The sequence below is a fragment of the Mustela erminea genome, chromosome 9, assembly GCF_009829155.1.
Source record: "Mustela erminea isolate mMusErm1 chromosome 9, mMusErm1.Pri, whole genome shotgun sequence".
Classification (NCBI taxonomy): Eukaryota; Metazoa; Chordata; class Mammalia; order Carnivora; family Mustelidae; genus Mustela; species Mustela erminea.
This window is the reverse complement of record NC_045622.1, coordinates 32,676,634-32,701,574: the sequence shown is the minus strand read 5'-3', so window position 1 is coordinate 32,701,574 and position 24,941 is coordinate 32,676,634. Positions and strand designations below refer to the sequence as shown.

The following is a 24,941-nucleotide window of genomic DNA, read 5'->3' as shown; positions in this document are numbered from 1 at the left end:
ACAAGAGTTTGGCAACATCCATCCAGTCCTCTAAAGATATATTTCAATCTGACACACACACACATAAAAGCAAATAGAGGAGTTGTGATTTGAGAAAAACAGTTATATATGTACAAGATCTTGCTAGCAACCAGTTTACAGGGGGACAGGCACATAGAGAACTTAACAGAACACAGGTAAGGTGGAAATTTAACAGAATCCAAAGGGCCTGAGGTAACTGAACTGATGGTGGATTGAGGGGCAGAAAGAGTATGGACAGATCAGGGTTTTGGTACAGGGCCATAAAGTCCTGACTATATAGAATTTTGGTCCATTTTACAGAAGAAATCAAGTTGTAATACAGTGTTATAGTTAAGACTATCCTTTTTTTCAAACTTCTTCATTCTCTAGTTTAGTTTATATTGAGGCCAACAGTGTCACAAAAGAAATGGACTTGGTAAATAAGCAAATTAGTTGTCAGGGTAAAACTGGTTCTAATTTTTCAAGCTGCATCCCAAGAGACTGTCAGATGGGATTGAGGATTGGTTACTCATTTAAAGGAGAGATAACAGTGACAGTCACCTAGGGGTTCCTGCTGAACCCCAAGAGCATCATCTTGGAAACTCAGGGCCCCAAGGATTGTCTCCCTGAAACCATCAAAGTATTGCCTCTGGTTCAGGTGAACGCCTGGGTCCTGCCGACATCCTCTACCTCATGCACCTCCAGAACAGGGAATACCTGCTCATTCTTCCTTTTTCAATCAACATGAGTTTCCTCAAGAAACTTAGAAAAAGGCACCCCTGCACTGAGATTGAATTTAGTCTTGCAAACCAGTGTGTTTAATGTTGTTTATTTATTTTTTTTTCTTTTTTAGGCCTTTTAATGGGAGCTGATCCTGGTGTCTCTATATACACCATAAAGGAAAATCTTTGCCTTCAGGGAGAGAGTTGACTCCTATAAAAATTAGCAACTAAATCTGGTCTCCTATTCCAAAAAGGGGCTCTAGTCCTCTCCTAAGAACCTCAATAGAAGCCCAGAGAACTATTATTCTGAGGAGAGCTGATTCTGTACTATGATATTGATAGGACCTTAATTTGAAACTCTCTCACAGAGCTCTGAGGGTGAGTGGACTATGGGCATCCCCAGTCTACTGTCCATTTGTCCCATGACAATGGCATGGCTGGCATGCCTTGTGATGACCTGGAGTCCCAGGACCTGTAACTCATCCTGGTGCCTACAGTTGTAGGAGTGTCAGCCTTCCTGAAGACCCCATTGGGAACAATAACAATGATGTCCCATAATTAACCCTGAAATCCTAGATTTGATTCCCTAATAAAGGCCATCATCATCACTCCAAGATCTCTGAATAGCTCCTTCCCCTCATTCTGATAGGCCTTTCAACAGTTGGTGGCAGATAATAGCCACCAGGGATAAAGGTCCCTTTGATGGTCTGAATTTTTCTTGTCAAACCCACTGAAATCTTTGGTTCTCTTTTTGCCACCCATTCAGGTTAAATTAACTTCTATTATTATTATTATTATTTTTAATTCTCTGCATTCCTGAATTGCTTTGGTTGAATGTCACCAATTAAGTGATGAATAAGAAAAACCCACAGGGAAAAATCTCGTTGAGCAGGGTCCCTTGTTAGGAAGTAAAATGGCTTATAACAAATTGTATGGTGACCTGTATGAACACAACAATGTGAGCTACAGGATCTCTGTGATAGGTGGCAGAATATCCTACAGGTTTCCTTGCCCACCACCAGCAAAGGAGAATGTGGAAGTATGTATGAGAGGAATCTGAGGAGGAGTGGGGGTTGGATTCATAGCACCTCATAACCCAAAAGACCTGAAAGAGAACTTCTGAACAAAGCGCAGCATAAGAGCAAGCCTCCACCACTCTTAGGAACAACTTTCAAAATGAACTCCAATGCATTTCATCTGCCTGGTGTCTGTTTAGAACTGTCTCACTTCTGGCAGTTGTTAGAGGGAGCAGACAAGAATGGGCTGAATTCATTACAAAGTCAGTCAGAAAATATGAAAGAAATAAACATAAGACACTAACACATAAGAGAAGGAACAGAAAGATTTCTGATGAGGTAGAGATAGCCTGGAATATGGGACAGTCACATAGCAGTCAGTGTAATGGTTCTAAGTGATGACTTGTGAGCGTTACTTCCAAGAGCAGTTGGGAAGCACTCTTTAACATTTCTCTGATTAGAAATTTAAGACATCTAGGGGGGCAGGAGACACTGGATAAATCAATCTTTATTTGTGTGTCCCCAGGCAAGCTAGAAATGAACTACTTTCAGAGGGAGGACTACTAGCATCTTGAGGAATAACTCAGACATTTCCCTGAGGGCTTTAGTCACCTCAGAACACCTTTTGGTGGGAAGGAGAAAGTCTCCCTTTATTTTTTGGACCTGAAAATCAGTCTCTCACAAATGATACCAGACTGTCCTATTCCCAGGTAGATGGGAAAGAGTGAGTAGAGCAAAGAAGGAATCAGTGCTGACTAAGCAAGTCTCCAGCACAAGGGAGGTGAGACTGGGAGACTCACGGATGATGAGGGTGGCTCAAACTGCTATTAGTTTGTGTCTCTACCTGATCAACAAAAAGATGTTTCCTGGTGAGCTGGGAGTCCTCGGGCCCTGGGACCTTGACTCAGCCAGAACTTAGGAGTCACTGACATTCTTAGTCTTATCATAAGAAGGAATTTAAGGATAGACAGGTAGCACAGAAGTTGAGTAACAATCAGCAAAGCTTATTAAAGTACACTGGAGATGCAAAAGCAGGTAAGGGAGATTGAGAGAGAACACACGGCTGGATTTCTTTTATTGGTCGTTGCTAACTAGGGGTGGAACATTCATTACTTAGGGAGGGAAGCTGAATTTCTTACTTTTTCTTCCTGATTTGGTCAGGGGTTTCTTGTCATGTCATCTGCCATTTTGGATATGTCTGCTTTGATCCAGCTTTTTGTGAAACACTGTTAGTATAGGCTTCTGATCTTCACTAATTGGCCATGACTTCCTTGATGCTGACCTCCAGACATCCTGTTAGAACTTAACTGACTGCCTACTCTACTAAAAACATTTGGTATGGTGTGTAGTTCATTTAATATAAACTATCAGATAATGGAATTGGAAAGAAAAGATTATAATTAGCCTCAGCCTAAGGTTTCTGAACATTATTATTTGGCAAAAGGAAGCTTATAAATGCCTCTACTCGTAAGTGTGGTGTTGTTTGTAAGGAAATAGTTTAAAGGATAGAACAAATTGAGGTAGAGAGAGGAAGAGAGACAGGAAAAAGTGTTCTGAGGCCACTGCTATTGGCCAGTGAGGGAAACTCCAGGCTGTACTTCAGTATTGAAGGTGAACCCAGATTTGGCACATTTTCTGAGTTACAATCATAGAATATAGTGAAATACTAGATGGAAAATTTGAGGTAAAAATATATGTCAAAAAAATGATAATTTATATTTTATTTTGTTATATTTTGCTTTTTGAAGGAAATAAATGGGTAACAAACCATAGGAAAGTAGGTAATATTGAAAAAGTAAAAGTTATGGGGTGTTATAAAAATAATAAGGTTGAGAATATGAGATGTCCTTATGTGTATATTGATTAGACACATAGAGTTTTGGAAGATAAATCCCAGAGATGGGCTGCTTGTGTTGATCATTAGACAGTGAAGGGTCCACACTGATTGAACATCTACTGTGAGCCCATAATTTTTTCATAATTATTTATGAAATAATTTATTATTCTGCTATAACCTTAGCAAAGTAGCTTTGATAGAATGTTATGAATGATATAGAAATAAATGAATTCATGTATCTTGTAGAAATGTGTGGACAAAGGTATATAAATATGAAATGTGGACTTGGGAAAATAATGTCTAAGATATTTGTCTTTTTGATTGTATGGTAAAGGGAGCATATGCCATTTTTTCTAAAGGGGCCATTCCTGTTTTCTGATTATGTCCTCTGGTGACAGATGTCTCCAGAAATAGTGTCTACAAGCTTTGTTCCAAGACCAGAGGCATCCCGGAGACACTGACAAATAGGTTGGTAAATTACCATATCCAAGATTAAAGCTGGTGATAACTGCAAATCAGAAAGTAACTGATGATGCTCTACAGTTTGTCAATATTCAAATCCCTAGTCAACAGTATGGCTCCCTGAAGAAAGGCACCTTCCTACTACCCCTTCGCTGTTATGCATTGTACCAAAATTAAGTGACAGAGTTTGGGAAAGACATGATACAATAAAATTCTTTATACCGTTTTTGTACTAAATTATAGAATTATCTCTTAAAGTCTGAGAAATCACTTCATTGATCTGTCATTTGTCCTTATATCTGGATAATTTTCTCTAATTAGAACACATATAGTTATCAAAATAGACATTTAAATGTTATACCTTTCATCTATTTGAACTTTTCAAATGTACGCTTCTCCATGGAAGACTTTGGGGTGGGAAACTGTGGAATGATTTTAATTTAAGCCCTCTCCTCCCATGACACATGTGTGAATTACAGAAAACTTAACTATGATGTTCTAAGCACCTCAGTTAGTCTTCAATTTTGAAATTACACTCTTAAAAACAGAGTCACAAAACACCTTTTCATTTCAATGATGTGAAGCAAATCCCTGTGCTTCAATTAAGAGCAATTGGAGGGAACAGTGATAACAGAAGTCCACCTCCAAGCAGCGTGTAACGAGACGATTAAGAGCTCTGGCGGTTAGCCAGACTGCCAGGCTGTTTTTCATGGCTGTTACTTTACTGACAGTACCTTCATGACATTTGTACCTTGACACCAGAAGTGCTAACAGCTGCAGCACCAGTGGTAGAAAGGCAGGAAAGACCTTTTTCAGCTTTAGTTGCTCTCACAGATTGTCAGCACCCTAAGAGAATAAAGTCTGTGAAAACTGACTCCAGCCTGCTACATTCTTTGTGATTGGTGTGGTGACTGAAAAGCAATTTTGTTCCATGACATTGGACTTAGGAGGCGTAAGAGTTTTTCCAGAAAGAAGATACATGTGGTAAACATGTGACAAACGGCAGTAACAAGGTTAGGCTGGGAGTTCATGGTTTTGAATGAAATATTTCAATAAAATTCTGGGCTCAGTTATTTGCTACAGACAGCCCTTTTGACCCCAAACTGAGGAAGCCAAAAAAGACTAAAGGACAAAAATTGTAGTTACTTTGAAGTTGGATGGTATTCTTAACTAATAGTGACAGATGCAACACCATGACTTCTGGTGGCTGCTACTTAATTGTAGGGCTTTGGGCTGTCAGGACTGAAAAAGGTCAGAAGACAAGTGCATGTATGTGAAAAAGGAGTTCAAATGATAAAAGATGAGATGTGGTCTAAGAAAAGTTTATTTTTGGAACTATGCCAGCCCATCTTTGTGCTTGCATTGTTATTCTTGGCACATCAGTGTGTCACTAACATTTGGATATTCTCTTGAGAACGAAGGTCCTAAAGGCATACACTACTGTTTACTATCAGGGTACCACTAGGCATTGACAGGTCTTTTTCATAAATTAAGTTTTTTTTTTTTTATCATTTTAGTGTCGCTACCATTTTGGTCTTAAAAATATGACTAATTATTTAGCTAAACATAATTAACTTTCCATAATTAGAAGAGCATTTAAGAGACATTATACAACAATTAACTTACTATAAAAAATTTCCTATAGCTGTACTGATACTAATAACATATTGGAAGTGTATGTGGATATAGCATAGGAGAAGTATTTTTAATTTCATGATAACAGAGCTGTCTCCATACTTTCCTGAAAACACCATATTTGAAAAGCTGAATATAGAACTTTGTCTTATCTAAATTTCAAATAGTCCACATACCCAATGAAATAATCTTTAAACAGTATGAAAACCCACAAATATGAAAGATATTTAAGGGAAATAAGATTTTATCCCTTAATATTAATATATTTATTTATTTTATTATTATATTACATATATAATATTATATATTATTATATTAATAGATTTATTAATAACTAAGTGACTTTAAGTAAATAAATCTAAAGGAAACAGGAAAGGAAAAGAAAAATTTATAATCAAGCATAATCCAATCACTGTATCTACTAAATTCTGTTACCTTCCTGTACATTTTGATGTCTACAGGAGTTAAGAGAACTGTGTAATTTTGTATAGCTGATGAGTGACTAGAATTCAGTATGCCCACTCTGAATTCCAGGGTTCTTTCTAATGTAATATTCCTGAACATGCTCAAAAAAACTAAAATATCAGAGTATTTTTCTTTGGGCACTTTGTTGTGATTCATGTCAAAATGGAAACTTCAACTTGTCTTGAGAGACTATACATTGATTAGATATGATAGCATTGCATCACAGTAATTTTAAAAATGTTTGAGAATTAAATACATTCTTTTTTGTTTTGCTTTGCATTTAATTCTCAATTGAGCAATCAGAGTGAGAGAGACCTTAAAAAAAAGAGCTATGCATCATCCAGAATGTCCACAGGGAAGTCTGCACAATTTTTCCATTTCATTGCTAATGAGTCATTTTCACCTGACTCCTGCTCCCACCACTTCCCACCCTGAAGAGCCAGCTGTCATTTTCCACAGCTGAATAGGTTTGCTACCAGACAGGTGGCAGCAGGGTGGGGAAGAAATTGTGTCAGTGGGATGTAGTTAATCTAGAATTAGGATGATCCACCTGGTATCATTAAAAAGTGTTTCATAAATGGTTCACTACAATGTAAACAACTCTTAAAAATTAAGGTTTTCAATATACTTAGAAAGACAGGAATATTTACCATTAATTGAATATTTGAGCCATCTTCTACACAGTGCTAGACTAATGAAGTCCATTTAGGAATGACAGCATTTTGTATCCTATTTATAGGAAAAGTGGCTTGAACTGTGCTAGTCTGGATCCTCCTGTGTGCTTTAGTCTCTCTGAAAAAAAAAAGAAAATGTGTCTTCACATCAGTAAAGCCAGGTTGAAGCTTCAATGGTTTAAAATACTTGGAAATGAGACAAAAGTTAAAGGAGGATGTGAGGTTAAGAAAATGTGATACTTAGTTTTACGTGTCATCCTAACTGGCCGCAGGGTGGCCAGACATTTGGTCCTTCTGGGTGTGTCTGTGAGTATGTTTCCAGATCCAATCAACTGAATCTCTGAATAGAACAGAAAAGCTAACTTTCTAGTGAGTAAGAGGGGATTCCTCTTACCTTCCTGTTCAAACATCAATTTTCCCCTGCCTTCCGACTTGAACTGAAACATGAGCTTTTCTTGGGTTTGAGACCAGGATCTGCCAACTTTTAAACTGTATCTGTAACCATTGGTTCTCCTGGTTCTCTGCCTTTTAGAATTAGACTGGAACTATACTTCACAGCTCTCCTGCACCTCTACATTGCTGATGTATCAGTCTCCATATTTACATTTCCCATTAGCCCAATTTCTGGTAGTATAATTATAAACATATAAATATATCCTTATTAGTTCTGATTCTCTGGAGAACACTTATACAGAGAGGGCATATAAATAAATAAATAAATAAATACATGTCTCCTCCATCTTAATATATATATAATATTAATAACTATAATTAATTATAGTTATTAATATTATAACTATATTATAGATATATATCTATAATAGAGTTATATTAATAATTCTATTGAGTCTCTGAGTAGTAAGTTATACGATCAAACTCAGGAATTCCATGTCCACTCGTCCACTGATGTACCTCTTTGTTGTTAAGTGTAGCCATTGGTCCTATGCAATCTTAAGGTCTTTGTCATGGTTTGGACATCTGGTAACTTCTTTGAGAGTGGTGGAGGCTACAGAACTTAGGACAAGAAAAAGAAACCCATACCTAAAATATATGTAGATAATAGTGTAGGAGAATTCCTTTGCTTCCAGGTTGCAAGGATACCAACATAACATGGTAACTTGTTACCATGCAGCTGATTAAAGTCCTCTTGGAGTAGGGCCAAATTGATGGCAGTGGGTGGGCTTAACATAGTTAGGACATTCTACAATGGTAGTAGTTGGATCAGCTTTATTGAATGAGGGCTCATATTATTGGACCTAAACTTAACCTCTGTCTTTGACAAGGTTTCCACTCTGTTCATGAGTCTGCATGCTAATACTAGACTGGCTGATAACAGGGACTGGCTTTAGTTAGTTGGCCAAGACATTCTGTGTATTTGTTTGTGTGCTTGTTTATAATGTTTGTATTTGTTTTATAATGTCTTTTCCTAGTGGATGGTAGCATAGCCAATCCCATGTATGGTAAACATACCTTAACACAATACCACAGACTGGGTGGCTTAAACAATAGAGGTATATTTTCTCACAGTTGTGGAGGCTAGAAGGTCAACATCAAAGTATTTCTAGGTTTGATTTCTCCTAATGCTCTCTTCTTGGCTTGCAGATGATCACCTATTCTCTGTGTCTTCACAAGGTTATCATTCTCTCTATGAATGTTTCTAGTTTAAATTTCCTCTTTTTTTTTTTTTTTAGATTTTATTTATTTATCTGATAGACAGAGACACAAGCTGGCAGAGAAGCAGGCAGAGAGAGAGTGGGGAGCAGGCTGCCCACTAAGCAGAGAGCCCAATAATGCAGGGCTCAATCCCCAGACCGGGGATCATGACCCAAGCCAAAGGCAGAGGCTTTAATCCACTGAACCACCGAGGAACTGCTCCTCTTCTTTTTAAAAATATTTATGTATTTATTTATTTAAGAGAGAAAGAGAGAGAATGTGAGCAGGGGGACAGGCAGAGGGATAGATAGAATCTCAAGCAGACTCCCTGCTGAGCACAGAGCCCTGACATGGGGCTCAATCTCAAATCCTTGGATCATGACCCGAGTTGTAACCAGTCATATGCTCAACTGACTGAGCCACCCAAGTGCCCTATCAAATTCTTATAAGGACACCATTTATATTAGATTAGGTCTACCTCTTATAAGGACACCATTTATATTAGATTAGGTCTACCTAAAGACCTCATTTTAATTAATTACCTCTTTAAGACCTTATCTCCAAATATGGTTACGTTTTGAGGTACTGGGGATTAGGACTTCAATGTGAGGTTTGGAGGGGCACAATTCAGCCCATAACACCAATCTTCTAATCGTATGCCTCCCAGTCCCTGAACAATGAAAGCCATTTGCCACTGTCCACTGCCATTTTATGTGTTCTTATCCTAGGCTATTTCTCTTTCAACAGGCGGGTTATAAGGACTTTTATTTTCCCTTTGTGCAAACCCAAAATCCATGTTAAAATGACAAAAAATCAGCAGACTCATGTAAGATAAATTCATGGTGACCAAAGGTGAGTGAAGCAGGATTATGAATAATGAGACAACTCACCTCCTTTTGGGTTAAATCACCTAGGATTTCTGGGCAAGTTTTGATCTACTTTAAAAGAAATGAAGAAAAAAGATAGCTTGGCAAAGGCCATAACCTTTTACAAGATAGAACTCGAGATATAGCAACTAACATATGTAAAACTGAGTTTAGAATGAACTTCCTCATCTATTATTTCTTGAAAATTTTATTATAAGCATTTGAGTACACAGGGAATCTGACATCATTTTTTCCATTCTAAAGCATTAGCTCAGAAATGTTAAATTACTTTCTCAAAATCTAAGAGTGGCAGAAGCTTGAGGAAATCTGACTGATTCCAGATGTAGCAGTTTCTTCACTACAACACACTGTCTTAAAAGACAGGTATGAGCTTGCTGAGAAGACAAGAGTGAAATATGAGAAGCAAACTGGAGGAGGGAATTAAAAAGAAAATAAGAACCATAACACTGCCTTCGTTACAATTTCTTATTTTGCTACATCAATTCATAATTAAAGGGGGAAGTAATAATTAGTGATATTTATTAAATGTGTATTATATGACATGCACATTGGTAAGCTTATGTGCATTATTTCATTTATGAAATAAATGTTCATTATTTCATAATTTCATAAAGTTCATTATTTCATAATTTCATGAAATTGGAAACAAAAATGATGCACCATGTCTTCACTAAGAAGTAATAACAGTAATGGGACACAGAATTCTGACTCCCAAGTAATTCTTCCTAATGAAAGCCCATACTGAAAGAAATGTAATGGTTTACATTCTTAAGCAAGTTTTTGTTGTTTACTCTTACAAACTTCAAGGGAAAAAAAAATCAGTTTTCTTTTTTTTTTTAATTCTGTGCTCTAAGGGATACAGTAGAAATGTATAATTGTCATATGTTAAGAAAAGAAGGAAGGGAAAACAAAGGAAGGGAAAAAAAGGAAAGCAATTAGGAGGGAAGGCAGGCAGGAGAAAAGCAGAGATAAAAGAAGTGAAACGGAAACAAATGTGTAATCCCTCTGTTCATAATTCCTCACAAAAATAGACATTTTTACTTGTTAAAAACACAATAATTGGGTTTTTATTTGTTTGGTTTGGTTTTATTTTAAACCTTCTTTCTGGTTACACAATTCAACCTTGGCTTCATTTTTTTTTTTTTTAAGATTTTATTTATTTATTTGACATACAGAGATCACAAGTAGGCAGAAAGGCAGGGAGAGAGGAAGGGAAGCAGGCTCCCTGCTGAGCAGAGAGCCCGATGTGGGGCTTGATCCCAGGACCTTGAGATCATGACCCGAGCCAAAGGCAGAGGCTTTAAACCACTGAGCCACCCAGGCGCCCGAATGATTGGGTTTTGAAGTGAACTTAGAATATGTTATGTTTCTGATGGATCTGAGGGTTTTGAAGGGACGGGGGGTGGGAGGTTGGGGTACCAGGTGGTGGGTATTATAGAGGGCACGGATTGCATGGAGCACGGGGTGTGGTGCAAAAATAATGAATACTGTTATGCTGGAAATAAAAAAAAAAAAAAAAGAATATGTTATGTTTCTTCACATAGTGTTTGTTGTATATGTGGTGTGAAATTAAAAAAAAAAAATTTACTGTGACTCAAAAAAAGTGATTTGTGTACTACAGGGATATTTAGAATTTGGACTTGATGTCAGAAATGCAAGGCAGGATTAAAGAAAATCACTGGTTAACTGATATGAAATTACTGATACTCCACCATGACAATTTTAATGGAAACACATCTCTTGTGGTTCCAACTAATATAGAAAAGAACCATAAAGATCAATAAATTTTGGTCATGAAGACCACAGCAACTGAAAAACTTTTTCTCAATCTAATCATGAACTATGCAATCTAATCAAAAACTTTTTCTCAATCTAATCATGAACTACCAAAAGTTAAATGAAACAGGTTTCATTTAACTTTTGGTAGAATCTTAACATGGAATCTCAGTTAATGGTCTTCAGTTACTTTGAAATCAGCAAACTAATATTCCAAAACTTATATTCCAGTTTAGTTATTTGAAATAAAGTATATTATATATATGGGTAGCTTTGCTCTGGTTTTGATGTGGGCACATTCATAAATCTATCAAAGAGTAAACTTAGGAAAATACAATTTTCACTGAGTAGAAAATTTCATTGGAACAGTGAACTTCATTAGAAATAAAAAGAACATGGATGACCTCATACATGTAAATTCCTTGCAGGTAACCAAACAAAGTGTACTTATATAATTTTCAAATATGTTTAAAATGTAAGTCACTTATAAGATTTAAATAACCAATACATATTGCAAATTTCTTAAATCAAGGAAATAATAAAGATAATTTAACATTGTAAATGTTAGGTATGGTATATAATTATTATAAAAAAAACTTCTAAAAAACCTGAAATATAGGTATAAGTTAATGTGTTAACTGTTTTTTCTTTTATTTCAGCCTTTTAAAAAGTTTTTTTATTTAAATTTCATCTTGCCAACATACAGTGAAATATTAGTTTCAGGGGTAAAGTTTAGCGATTCAACACTTATATATAGCACCCAGTGTTCATCAATATGAGTACCCTCCTTAACCAATAATCCATTTAGTCCATTCCCTACCCACATCCCTCCCACTGAGCTTCAGTCTGTTCTCTATAGTTAAGAGTCTGTTTCCTGGCTTGCCTCTCTCTCTCTTTTTAAAGATTTTATTTATTTATTTATTTGTCAGAGAGAGAGAGAGCACAAGCAGTTGGAGTAGCAGGCAGAAGCAGAAGCAGGCTTCCCACTGAGCAAGGAGCCCAATGTGGGGCTCTATCCCAGGACTCTGGACCTGAGTCAAAGGCAAACACTTAACCCAGTGAGCCACTCAGGCATCCATCTTTTTTATTCTTAAAAAAAAAATCTTAAATTCCACATATGAGTGAAATAATAACAGTATTGTCTTTCTCTGATTGACTTATTTTGCTTAGCATACTTCTCCCTAGTTTCACCCATGTCATTGCAAATGGCAAGATTTCATTCTTCTGTTATAGCTGAGTAATATTCCATTATATATAAACCACATCTTCTTTATCCATTCATCAGTCCATGGATATTTTATAATGGATTTATATAATGGATATTTTATAATACTGCTAAAAACATCAGGGTATATGAATCCCTTAGAAAAGCACTATTTTTGTATTATTTGAGTAAATACTTAATAGGGTAATTGCCAGATCATAGAGTAGTGCTTTTGACTTTTTAAGGAAACTTCATGCTGTTTTTCAGAGTGGCTGCACCAGTCTGCATTCCCACCAACAGTGCATGAGGGTTCCCTCTTCATTACATTCTTACCAACACATACTTCTTGTGTTTTTTTTTTTTTTTTTTTTCATTTTATCCATTCTGATAGGTATGAGATGCTATCTCATTATGGTTTTGATTTGTATTTCCCTGAAGTTGAGTGATGTCCAGCATCTTTTTATATGTCTATATGTCTACTTTTTAGAAATATCTGTTCATGTTTTCTATCCATTTTTTAACTGGATTATTTCTTTTTTACATGTTGAGTTTTATAAGTTCTTAAATATTTTGGATACAAACCTTCTATCAGATCTGTCATTTACAAATATCTTCTTCATTGGGTAACTTTTTAGTTTTGATGATTGTTTCCTTCACTGTGCAGAAGCTTTTTATTTTGATGAAGTCCCAATGGTTTACTTTTGCTTTTGTTTCCCCTGCCTCAGGGCCGTATCTAGTAAGAAGTTCCTATGGCTGATGTTCAAGAGGTTACTACTTGTGTTCTTTTTTAGGATTTTTATGGTTTCCTATCTCACACTTGTGTCTTTCATTCATTTTGAATTTATTTTGTATACGGTGTTAGAAAGTGGTCCAGTTTCATTCTTTTGCATATTGCTGTCCAGTTTTCCCAGCACCATTTGTTGAAGAGACTGTCATTTTTCCACTGGATATTATTTTCTGCTTTGTCAAAGATTAATTGACTATATAGTTATGGCTTTATTTCTGGGCTTTCTATTTTCTATTTTGTTCTATTGATCTATGTCTATGCTTGTGCAGTACCATACTGTCTCGATCACTACAGGTTTGTAATATACCTTGAAGTCCAGAATTGTGATGCCTCCAGCTTTGCTTTCCTTTTTCAAGGCACCTTTGGGTATTCAGGGTCTTTTGTGTTTCTAAACAAATTGTAGGGTTGTTTACCCCAACTCTGTGAAAAATGCTAGTGATATTTTGACAGGGATTACACTAAATATGTAGATGCAGGGCGCCTGGGTGGCTCAGATGGTTAAGCCTCTGCTTTTGGCTCAGGTCATGATCCCAGAGTCCTGGGATCGAGTTCTGTATCAGGCTCCTTGCTCAGCAGGGAGGCTGCTTCTCCCTCTCCCTCTGCTGTTCCCCCTGCTTGTGTGTGCTCTCTTTCTCTCTCTGTCAAATAAATAAATAAAATCTTTAAAAAAATAAACAAATATGTAGATAGCTTTGGGTAGTATATACATTTTAACAATATTTGTTCTTCTAATCCATGAGCATGTAATATCTTTCCATTTCTTTCTCTTATCTTTAATTTCTTTCATCAGTGTTTTATAGTTTTCAGAGTACAGATCTTTTACCTCTTTGGTTAGGTTTATTCCTAGGTGTCTAACAGTTTTTGGTGTGATCATAGATGGGAATAATCCTTTGATTTCTCTTTGTGCTGCTTCATTATTGGTGTATGGCAATGTCACAGATTTCTGTACACTGATTTATATCTTGCAACTTTACTGAACTCATTTTCAGGTCTAGCAATTCTTTGGTGGAAACTTTGGGTTTTCTATATGGGGCATAATGTCATCTGCAAATAGTGAATGTTTGACTTCTTTGTTGATTTGGAAGCCTTCTATTTCTTTTTGTTGTCTGAGTGAGTACTATGTTAAATAACAGTGATTAGAATGTACACCCCTCATTCTTCCTGACTAGAGAGGAAGTTTGCTGGTTTGTTTGTTTTTTCCCATTAAGAATTATATTAGTTGTGGGTTTTTATATATGACCATTATGATATTTGGGATGTTCCCTCTATCCTTGCTTTGTTGAGGTTTTTTTTCATGAAGGGATGTTGTACTTTGTCAAAGGCTTTTTCTTCATCTCTTCAGAGGATCATATGGTTTTTATCCTATTTTTATTAATATGGTGTATCATGTTGATTTATTTGCAAATATGGAACTACCTTTTAGCCCAGGAATAAATCCCACTTGACTGTGGTGAATGCTTCTTTTAATGTACTTTTGGATTTGATTTGCTAGTATTTCGTTGAAAATTTTTACATACATGTTCATTAGAAATATTGGCCTGTAGTTCTCATTTTTAGTGGAGTCTTTGGTTTTGGAATCATGGTAATGCTTACTTCATAGGGTGAGCTTGGAAATGTTCCTTCCATTTCTAATTTTTGGAAGTTTGAGAAATATGAGTATTAACTCTTCTTTAAATTTTTGGTAGAATTTACCTGGGAAGCAGTTTGGCCCTGGACTTTTGTTTGCTGGGATATATTTTATTACTGATAATTTCTTTGCTGGTTATCAGTTTGTTCAAGTTATCTATATCTTCCAGTTTCAATTTTAGTAGATTATATGTCTAGGAATTTATTCATTTCTTCCAGGTTGTCCAATTTATTGGCATATAGTTTTTCATAATACACTCTTATATTCCTTTGTATTTCTGTATTGTCATTTCTCCTCTCTTATTTGTTATTTTATTTATTTAGGTACTTACTCTTCTCTTTTTAATAAGTCTGGGTAGGGGTTTATCAGTTAATTTTTTTCAAAGAACTAGCTCCTGGTTTCATTGATAAGGTCTACTGTTTACAAACTACTTTAGTTTTTGTTCTTGGGAACTCTATTTCTCTTTCTGTTCTGAATGATGGCCTTGCTGGATAGAGTATTCTTGTCTATAGATTTGCTGTCTTTTAGCTTGCCAAGTTTTCTGTGGAGACATCTACTGCTAACCCTGTGGGTAGTCCCTTGTCAGTAAGGGACTTCCTTTGTATTGCTCCTTTTAGATTTTTTTTCTTTATTACTATATTTTGCGAATTTAACTATAACATGGCTTGGGGTTAACCTGCTTTTGTTCATTTTGATGAGAGTTCTTTGTGTTTTCTGGATCTGGATGTTTGTTTCCTTCCCCAGATTAGGAAGTTTTTAGTGATTCTTTCCTCAAATAAACCTTCCCTCTTTTTCTTGCTTCATCTTCTGAGAGTCTTGTGATACAAATTTTATTACGTTTGCTGGAGTCACGGAGTTCCCTAAGTCTACGCTTGCAAGTATCGTTCTTTCTTTTGTTCAGTTCCATTATTTTTCATAAATCTATCTTCTATATCACTCATTCATTCTTCTGCTTCTTCCACCCTTGTGGTTGTAACATCCTATCAGTTTGGAATCTCAGATATTGCATTTTTCATTTCAGCCTTACTGTTTGTTTGGGTTTTTTTTAGCTCTTTTCTCTCTGTGGTAAGGGTGTTCCTGATGTCTTCCATGCTCTTCTCAAGCCCAGTGTATATCCTTATGATGTTGCTTTAAATTCTGCATCAGGCATATTGTTTTTATCTGTTTCAATTAGATCTCTTGCCATGAACTTTGCTTATTTTTCTTTCGGGATGAATTACTCCATCTTGGTATTTTGTCTAGTTCTCTGTCTTCTTCTCTGTGTTAGAAAAACCTGTTATGTTTCCTACTCCTCTGAGCAATGTCTTTATGAAGAAGAGGCCATATTCTGTTCAGGGTCTGGCACACCAGGAAGGGTCTCTGGTGTTCGCTGTGTGTACTCGGCCGCTGTGTTTTAACTGTCTATCCCTCAGGTCAGTCATCTATAGCAATTGGACAATGTTTAGACCTTGATCAGAGTGTGGTGAGTTTTCATTGTCTATGCTCTGGTCTGCTTGTTAAATGAGACCTGATGCTATTTCCACTAGAACTGAAGCTTTGCAGAACTGTATGAGCAATAGATGTGATACATGTGGGGGTTCATGCTGGTCTTCTGTGCAAGGAGCCTGCTGCACTGGTCCTTAGGCACACCTGCCTGAGATAAGCAGTACCAGAGGAACACAAGGGAATAGAACTTAGTGTAAGCTGGTTAGGCAGCCAGTGTTGGCACTCTGCTGTTTACTGACATTGGTTTATGCTGAGGGCTGAGAGAGGGATGCCACGATTCAGTTCATTTGTTTCCGGAGAGTGGAGTTCATTCTTTCTGCTCTCAGGGAAGTCTCCCAGAGTGAATAATTGCCTTTCATGTGTCCTAGGCATTTTTCAGATTGCTCTTTTTACACAGTCTGTCTCCAGGTTGCTTACCTTCCTAGAGCAGCACAGTACACTTTGGGCTGTATCCCAGGCAAGACTGCTGACTTTTAAAACTATAAACCTTAAGGACCCAGTGTGCCAAAGACCTGCACTCATTTTCTGGAAGAGGGTCTTGCCTCACTGGGACTGATGAAGTTTGATCCAGTGGGGTGGTTACACCAGAGTGCTGGGGAATGGGATTTGGAATAAAGCAGGTTAAATAGCCAGTGTCCAAGTTAGCCACCCCTAGCAAGTGTATTTGCATCTATGCTAAGAGGGAGGGGGGAGTGAAATGGTGCTCACCAGCTCCTTTGTTCCAAGAAAGTCAATTCTACCTCTCACAGATGTACTCCAAGAAGCAGGAACAATAACCCTGAGCCCATCTCCATCGCCACCCTCCATCGTGTGCTCTAGGCAATCCTCAGACTGCATCATCTGTCCCAGGATTACTTGTCTGCTTTCTGTCCAGGAGTAGGGCAGCACCCTAAGGGTTCTATTCCAGCAAAGCCCATTGACCTCTAAAACTCCAGTCTTGTGGTGTCTGGGTGGCTCAGTCAGTTAAACATCTGCCTTCAGCACAGGTCGTGATCCCAGGGTTCTGGGATTGAACCCCATGTCCTGCTTCTTCCTTTCCCTCTGCCTGCCACTCCCCCTGCCTGTGCTCACACTCTCTCTCTCTGTCAAATAATAAATACAATCTTAGACAAACAAACAAAAGAGGAAGAAGAAGAAGAAGAAGAAAAAGAAACTCCAGTCTTTGAGACCCACTGATTCCAAAAACTCACAAAAATCATTCCCTCACATTTTCCCAGTCAATGGCTTTGTTGAAGTGTATCCCTTGTGCATATTCCTGTGCACTCCTTTCTCTCTTTTCCCTCTGTCTATGGCCAGGGCTCTCTCACTTCCACAACACCTATGAACCATTTCTCCCCCAAACCACATCTCTCTACTTCCTACCTTACTTGATGTGGCTTTTTTCTCCCTCTAGTTGTGCAGGTTGTTCCGTCAGTCCTCAGGGCAATTTCATAGATATTCAGAATGATTTGATAAGTTATCTGTCTCTGTTTGAGGTTTGAGGCAAGCCTAGGGTCCTCCTGCTATGCCACTAGTTTAGCTCTACCAACCTATTTCAGCTTTCTTGAATTATAATTGACATTAAAAATTGTAAGATATTAAATGCACTGTGATTATTTGATGTACAGATATATCATGAAAGAGTTCTCCCATCTAGTTAACATTCATTTATTTATTTATTTATTTATTTATTTATTGTGAGAATATTTGAACTTTACTGTCTCGGAAAATTTCAATTATACAGTAGTGTTATCAACAGTAGTCACTGTGTTTTACTTTAGATCCTCAAATTTTTTTTTATCTTATAGTTAAAAGTGTATACTTTTTGACAAATGTCTCCTTATATCTCCCATCCTCTAGCCCCTGACAACCACTTTTTGACTCTGTTTCTCTTTAATTAATTGAAGAGTTGCTCTTCGATTAACTTTGGATTTAGTTTGTTCCTTTACTAGTTCCTTGAAGGTAAAGTTAGATTGGTTATTTAAAATCTTCCTTTTTCCTTAATTCAGTTTTTTATTTTTTTTTATTATTTTCTTTCTTATCTTTTTCTCTTTTTGTTTTTTCTTTTCTTCCTTTTTTTTTTTTTTTTGCTATGCACTTCCCTCTTAGAATTGCTTTTATTGCATCCCATAAATTCTAATATGTTGCATTTCCATTTTTATTTATCTTAAGATTTTTTTTTCTTATTTGATTTCTTCTTTAACCTACTTGCTGTCCAGGACCATGTTGCTTAATCTCCTTGTATTCATGAATTTCCAGTTTTCATCTTGTATTTGATTTTGATTTTCATACCACCATGGTCAGAAAAATTACTTGGTATGATTCTAATACTCTTAAAGTTATTGTCTAATGTTGTCTAACCTATTTCTATTTTTTTAAATTTTCTTAAGATTTTGTTTATTTATTTGACAGAGAGAGCGCACAAGTAGGTGGAGAGGCAGATAGAGGGAGAAGGAGAAGCAGGCTCTCTGCGGAGCAGGGAGCCTGATGCGGGGCTTTATCCTGGGATCATGACCTGAGCTCAGGCACTTAACCTATTGAGCTATCTAGGTGCCCAGCCTATTTCTATTCTTTTTTTTTTTTTTTTTTTTTTTGGTGACAAATAGCATTTTTTTTTATTTTTTTATTTTTTTATTTTTTTAATTAATTTCTTATTTTTTATAAACATCTATTTTTATCCCCAGGGGTACAGGTCTGTGAATCACCAGGTTTACACACTTCACAGCACTCACCAAAGCACATACCCTCCCCAATGTCCATAATCCCACCCCCTTCTCCCAAACCCCCTCCCCCCAGCAACCCTCAGTTTGTTTTGTGAGATCAAGAGTCACTTATGGTTTGTCTCCCTCCCAATCCCATCTTGTTTCATTGATTCTTCTCCTACCCACTTAAGCCCCCCTAAGAATACAAACGTAGTGATCCAAAGGAGCACATGCACCCGAATGTTTATAGCAGCAATGTCCACAATAGCCAAACTATGGAAAGAACCTAGATGTCCATCAACAGATGAATGGATCAAGAAGATGTGGTATATACACACAATGGAATACTATGCAGCCATCAAAAGACATGAAATCTTGCCATTTGCGACAACATGGATGGAACTAGAGCGTATCATGCTTAGCGAAATAAGTCAAGCAGAGAAAGACAACTATCATATGATCTCCCTGATATGAGGAAGTGGTGATGCAACATGGGGGCCTATTTCTATTCTTAAAAAAAGTTCCAGGAATTCATAAGAAGAATGTGTATTCCTCTGTTTTTGGAGGAAATGTTAAGACTGTCTGCTCTGATGTGTAGTTTAACTTCATTGCTTGCTTATTGGCGTCCTGTGTGTATTATGTGTTGAATGTTTTAACCTATTAAAACCCATGAAAATTGGATTAAAGTGATGTTCATCTCTGTTTATTATAAAATATAAATTATAGAGGAAAATTAAGCCTGGAAAGAATAGATATCTATTGTTTAAAGTGTTATATCTATGTGTTGATATCATTAACCACTATAACAGTATATAGTCATTTCCTATATAACTAAATAGAGCCTGTTTCTTAACAGGTGACCTTCAAGGATTGCTATTTAGTGCCACTCAAGATCTACTAGCATCATTTTTGCATAACTACTGCAAAAGGATATCTTAACAGATCAGTTCTTTTTTGAAGTTTATAACTTGGACCCTGTTTTCAGAAAGCAGGTACAGTTCATTTTTTTATTAATCTGTATTTACAGTTGAAAAGAAAGTTGAAAGGGAAAAAATACATAAAACCTGTGTGTATCATTCATGAAACTCCTTAGCATAATATATTAAAGTCAATATTTTATATACTGAAAAGCAGAAAGTGTTCTATCTTTAAATTGAAAAAAAAAAACTTGATTGTATCATTTAAACACACTCTACAAATATTCTGGAGATAATATTAATGAAAAGTGGTAAAATATTTTGTCTTTATTAAACTTATGGTTTTATATGAGCATGGCAAGAACATGAAGATTGTGTTAAATCGTTTGAAACAAAAAGATAATCAGTCCTCTGATGTACCCTCCTCTATTTCTTTCTCAACAAATATATACTATGCTAATGAATAGATTTTGTTTGTTTTGATGATGAGTTTGAAGACAGTGCTTAACCTGTATAAACAGGAAGTCATGGCAGAATGAGTTTGAGTCATCCCCACTTTCTTAGGATATCTTTTGAATGAAAGTGATTACTACAATGTTTTCTCAGCAGCTCCACATTCTTATATACTTATTCAAATCATTAAATAATAAATGCATCTTCCTGGATCTAAGAGTCTTTTAAAATTAATACATTAAAATATTTTAGAATACATGATCAGAGCCATGTTTAATATTTATGAGTAAGTGGACATCAATAGATCATCTTAAGTTAAATCCAACATGTACTGCTTAACTATAATATCTGTGATGTATCTTTAGATAATCAACCAAATAGATCAATTCATTTTACATAGAATTATTTACCTCTGTATTCTAATTATTTATAAATATTGACAATATCATAACTTAAGGCTTCCATATAACTCTCCTCTAATTTGTTAGGTTAGTTTAAATTAATTGATTTAAAATATTAGAATGTATTTTACTCAGTTTATTCTATGTTTTCAGTATCTTCAGTCTTAAAAATTGGAGTTAAAGAAAGAAAGTGATCAAATCTGAATCTGGGGGTAGTTCTGAAGGAGAAAGTAAGGGTCAGCAGTTTGGCCAGGACTTTCTACAAGTCAGGCCCAAATTCTGGAAAGTAACTGCAGAAAATTTTACATATGAAATGTCTTTCTTTCACTCTATTAAATCATATCAGCTTTCCTTTTTATTGAAGGCCCTTATTGAAGGCTCATACAATATGAGGTGTCCTTAGATTAATTTTGTGGAGTAAAGCAACCATGAATTTGACACTTTCCCAAAGACTAGGAAACAAGAGGAGAAAAAAGATAAAGAAGTGGGTAGAAATTCTCTGATAGTGAAACTCCAAACCATGGGTAAAGAATAGTTTGCCATAAATTAGTGCATTGCTACATTCCAATATTAGGCAGATTTTTCAGCCAAATTTTGCCATCATAGTTTTATTTGTAACAATAAGAATTATCTCAGAATAGGTTACATATACAAAATAAAATTAAAACAATCACCTTTTTTTCTATTTACAAATTACATGGACACATTTTGGAAGGTATATAAAGCATTTTATCCTTAACTCTTAATCACAAGAATGTCTTAACAAATCAAATCTATATTAACTTCCTACTTAGGTGATAACTTGAGTACCAGATATAAATTATATGTAGACACTTTAATTAGATTTTGTAATGTTGGGAACCATTTATTTGTGGTGCTTGTAACATTTTCAAAAAAAGACAACTGAACACAGCATAGCAGCTGTAGGTAAGAGTATTTTGGGTCTAATTCTCACTTCCAGATGGATGATTGATATGCAATTTAGATTTATGGTAGACATATCAGCAGATGGAAATAGAATGGAGTAAATGTATTTCCCACCTGTGAACTGGTGTGCTCTATCAATTACCAGCTTAATTGTATTAAATTCAAGTAATTGAACAGAACTCTAATTAATTTTTGAGAGGAGAGTTTTTGTCAAGCTATTAATAAATCCAGGTTTCAAGTTGACAATATAGAGCTTATTTAACTGTACAGGGAACCTTTGGTTGCAGGTTTGGCATAGCACAGTCCACTCTTGTTAAGTCACTTTTGTTATTACTCTGCCCAACTAATTGAAAAGCACAATGGTAGAATAGGAAGCAATTGAAACAAATGAGACAAACTGAGCACTCCAAAAAGACTTAAGTGAATTAGAATTGATGAATCTGATGAGAGTGGATTCATGGTGTCACTTTAAATAAAGCCCCATTTTATTCATGTACTTGCGCCTCATCTGTCTCTACAACTACTAAAAACATCCAGGGGAAACACTGACAGTTTTATCTTGACATAATCAACTAAATTCCTGCCATAATAAGAGGCAACATATATTAAAAGCAGTCCTGAGTTTAACCTCTGAGAATGAGGTATTTCACTCAATAACTTACACAACTTTTATCGAATAGGCATTGGCTTAGCTCCAAAAGAGCTTCATTCCATTAAAGAAGAGTCTGAGTGGCTCTAGGTTTATAGATTTTCAGAATTGGCAGAATTCTGATCATCTATTTTTAAAAAATCTCTATTCCTTACTCTCAATATATGCTATCCTAGAGTACTACAGCTAATAATAATAGTAGGACGCTCTTTCACTTTCAAAAATGGGAATTTAATTTTTATCATAATGGTCTTGACAATTACATCACAATTTGAAAGGGGAAAAAACAACCTTTTCATATATATTAGTTGCTACATGTGTATAGTGTATATTAACAGTACTGCTACATGTTATGCATCCAGAACTGACAATTGAAAATAATGGGGAAAGTCCATGGAGATTATTTTTGGTGAATATTTGAAATTTTTAAACAACTGGATAGTCCTTCAGGGTTAGTGTGTCAAAATCAATGTGAATGTAGATTTTTAATTGCAAATAAGGAAGATGGAACAGTTCCTTCCAAAATTGTTATTCAATAATAAAATTTTTATTTTGAAGTATTTGTTATAAACATCTGTTTTTTGCCATTTATAAATAATAGTATTTTTATATACTATTTTATTTTGTAAACTATTAAATACTCTACTTGTAGTTTTTTGTCTTTCAGAAGATACTATTTTGAAATCTTTTATAGGAATACTTGCTATATAAAGTATACAAAAATATTTTAATATGGGAACTGAAAAAGAATGACTTAAGTAATTTCTCACTTGGCATGAAATATTATATAATATGAAGTTGTATGAATGTCTTAAATAACATTATCTCTCTCTACCTGCTAATGGTAGAGGTGGGAGGGGGTGATTTGAGTTGACTATCAAGGGCTTATATTTAATATCAGTATATTCATAGAAGACACAGTGAATTACTATTTTTCAAGTTGGAATTCCTAAAAATATGAAAAAAAAAAAGGCTGGGTTTTCCCAAAGCAAGAAGAAAGAAAAAAGAGTAATAAATTTTGATGATGTAAAAATATGCCAGACTGCCTGTTTTATAGTGCATAAACCTTTGCAACCAGGATGCAAAGCATTCATAAACTCTAAGCATTCAAACACTTTGAGTTGTGTGAATATATGCAAAATACCTCATACATGATACTTGTCCAGTAAACAGTAACTTTTTATTGAATATTTTTTTACTGGAGAGAATTAACAGAAATAGAGAAAATGCTGACATTTAGGCTATGTCATATTTCCTATACTTTTAAATTTTAAGGAAGACTGAGTGTGGAAAACAAAACAAAACCAAAAAGATTTTTCTGGAGCAGTTTTCAAATATAAGAAAGTTTCTGTCTAATCTTGCTTACATACCAACAATTGAAACCCTTAGCCTGAGTGCTCAGCCACCTGAACACTTCAAATCTATCCTGCAAAATATGAGAAGCTCTTTCTCTACCAGTAATGTGTGAAATTCTGAAACTCGGTTGGTCTCTCCGTACAAAGCCTAGTATACAGGGTGAATCCCAGACAGACATTGATTAATGAGATACAGACATTCCCTAAAATTTGTCACATTTGCTGAATGTGTTGAAGTGATTTTTACAAATGGAAAGATTACAGGCTCTGGAATAAGGCTGACTCGGGATTGAATCTCTGCAGTAAATTTGCTAGCTGTAGGAACTTGACTTAATAGCTATGGACCTCAAATTGCCTTAAGCTTTAAAAAAGTGGATGATGTCTTGTTTTGTAAGAGTGCAAGTGGTTGAAATTAAGCAGGTCTGTCTATCATCTATCATCTATCGTCTATCTATCATCTATCTTTCCACATTCTTCTATCTTTTCTTTTGTTTGTTTTTCTTTCTCTTTCTTTCTTTCTTTCTTACACATTTTTTGGAGTTTGGTTTCTGAAAGGTGTTTAAAATGATCATTATTATGATAGAATGAGTACTATACTATTTTACCACTGAGTGGAACAAAACTTTACAGGGTCTTATAAGTTGAATGAAGAAACAAAGAGAGAAAAAAAGAGGAAGGAAAAAGATCAGGGAGGAAGGGAAAGAGGAGGAAGGAAAGGGAGGAAAAGGAAAGTAAAGAAAGAGAGATGAAGGGAGTGAGGAAGACCATGGGGGCAAGAAAAAAAAAAAAATAGACACTGCTTCTTTTTATCTAATAATAACATTTGCACCCAGGGCTACTGTGCTATAAGGTTAACAGATAAAAGTGATAATCTGTCACAAATATTAGAAATGGAAGACAAAAGAATCTTCCATTTATAATTGAAACAATAATTGTATAATTCTCTGCTCAATTTTGTGTTGGCACATAATACTATTTCCCCATTCTTGTCCTCTCCAATACATTAGGGAGCCTGGGGGCCTAAGAACCTTTCTCAGAAGACTTGCTACCAAGGTTCAAGATTAAGTGCCATTTAACTGGAAACATGTGATGTCAAAGATGTAAGAGAATCAGAAGTCCTATCATTGCCCTTCCAGCTACAGTGGCACCAGATCCTTTCTTTAGTATCCTGTATCTCAGTGCTAAAATCTAGGATCATTGCTGGCAGCTATCTACAGTTTCTAACTGTTTGAAAGCTCACAGTTAATTGAAGACTTAGCAGTGGTCTTTCCTGACATTCATTCTCTCAGATCTTCTAATAGTTTATAAGCACCTAATATCTACATTCC

At 35.7% G+C, this 24,941-nt stretch overlaps 1 protein-coding gene across 2 annotated transcripts in view; it reads left to right on the top strand.

Moving 5' to 3' along the window:
• Window positions 1-24,941, top strand: part of CNTN5 (contactin 5) — a 1,363,702-nt gene that overhangs the window by 319,321 nt on the left and 1,019,440 nt on the right. For both annotated transcript variants that reach the window (XM_032358816.1, XM_032358817.1), the window contains one exon: window positions 19,768-19,903. The gene's annotated coding sequence lies outside the window, so the exon portion shown is untranslated. The remainder of the gene's footprint in view (window positions 1-19,767; window positions 19,904-24,941) is intronic.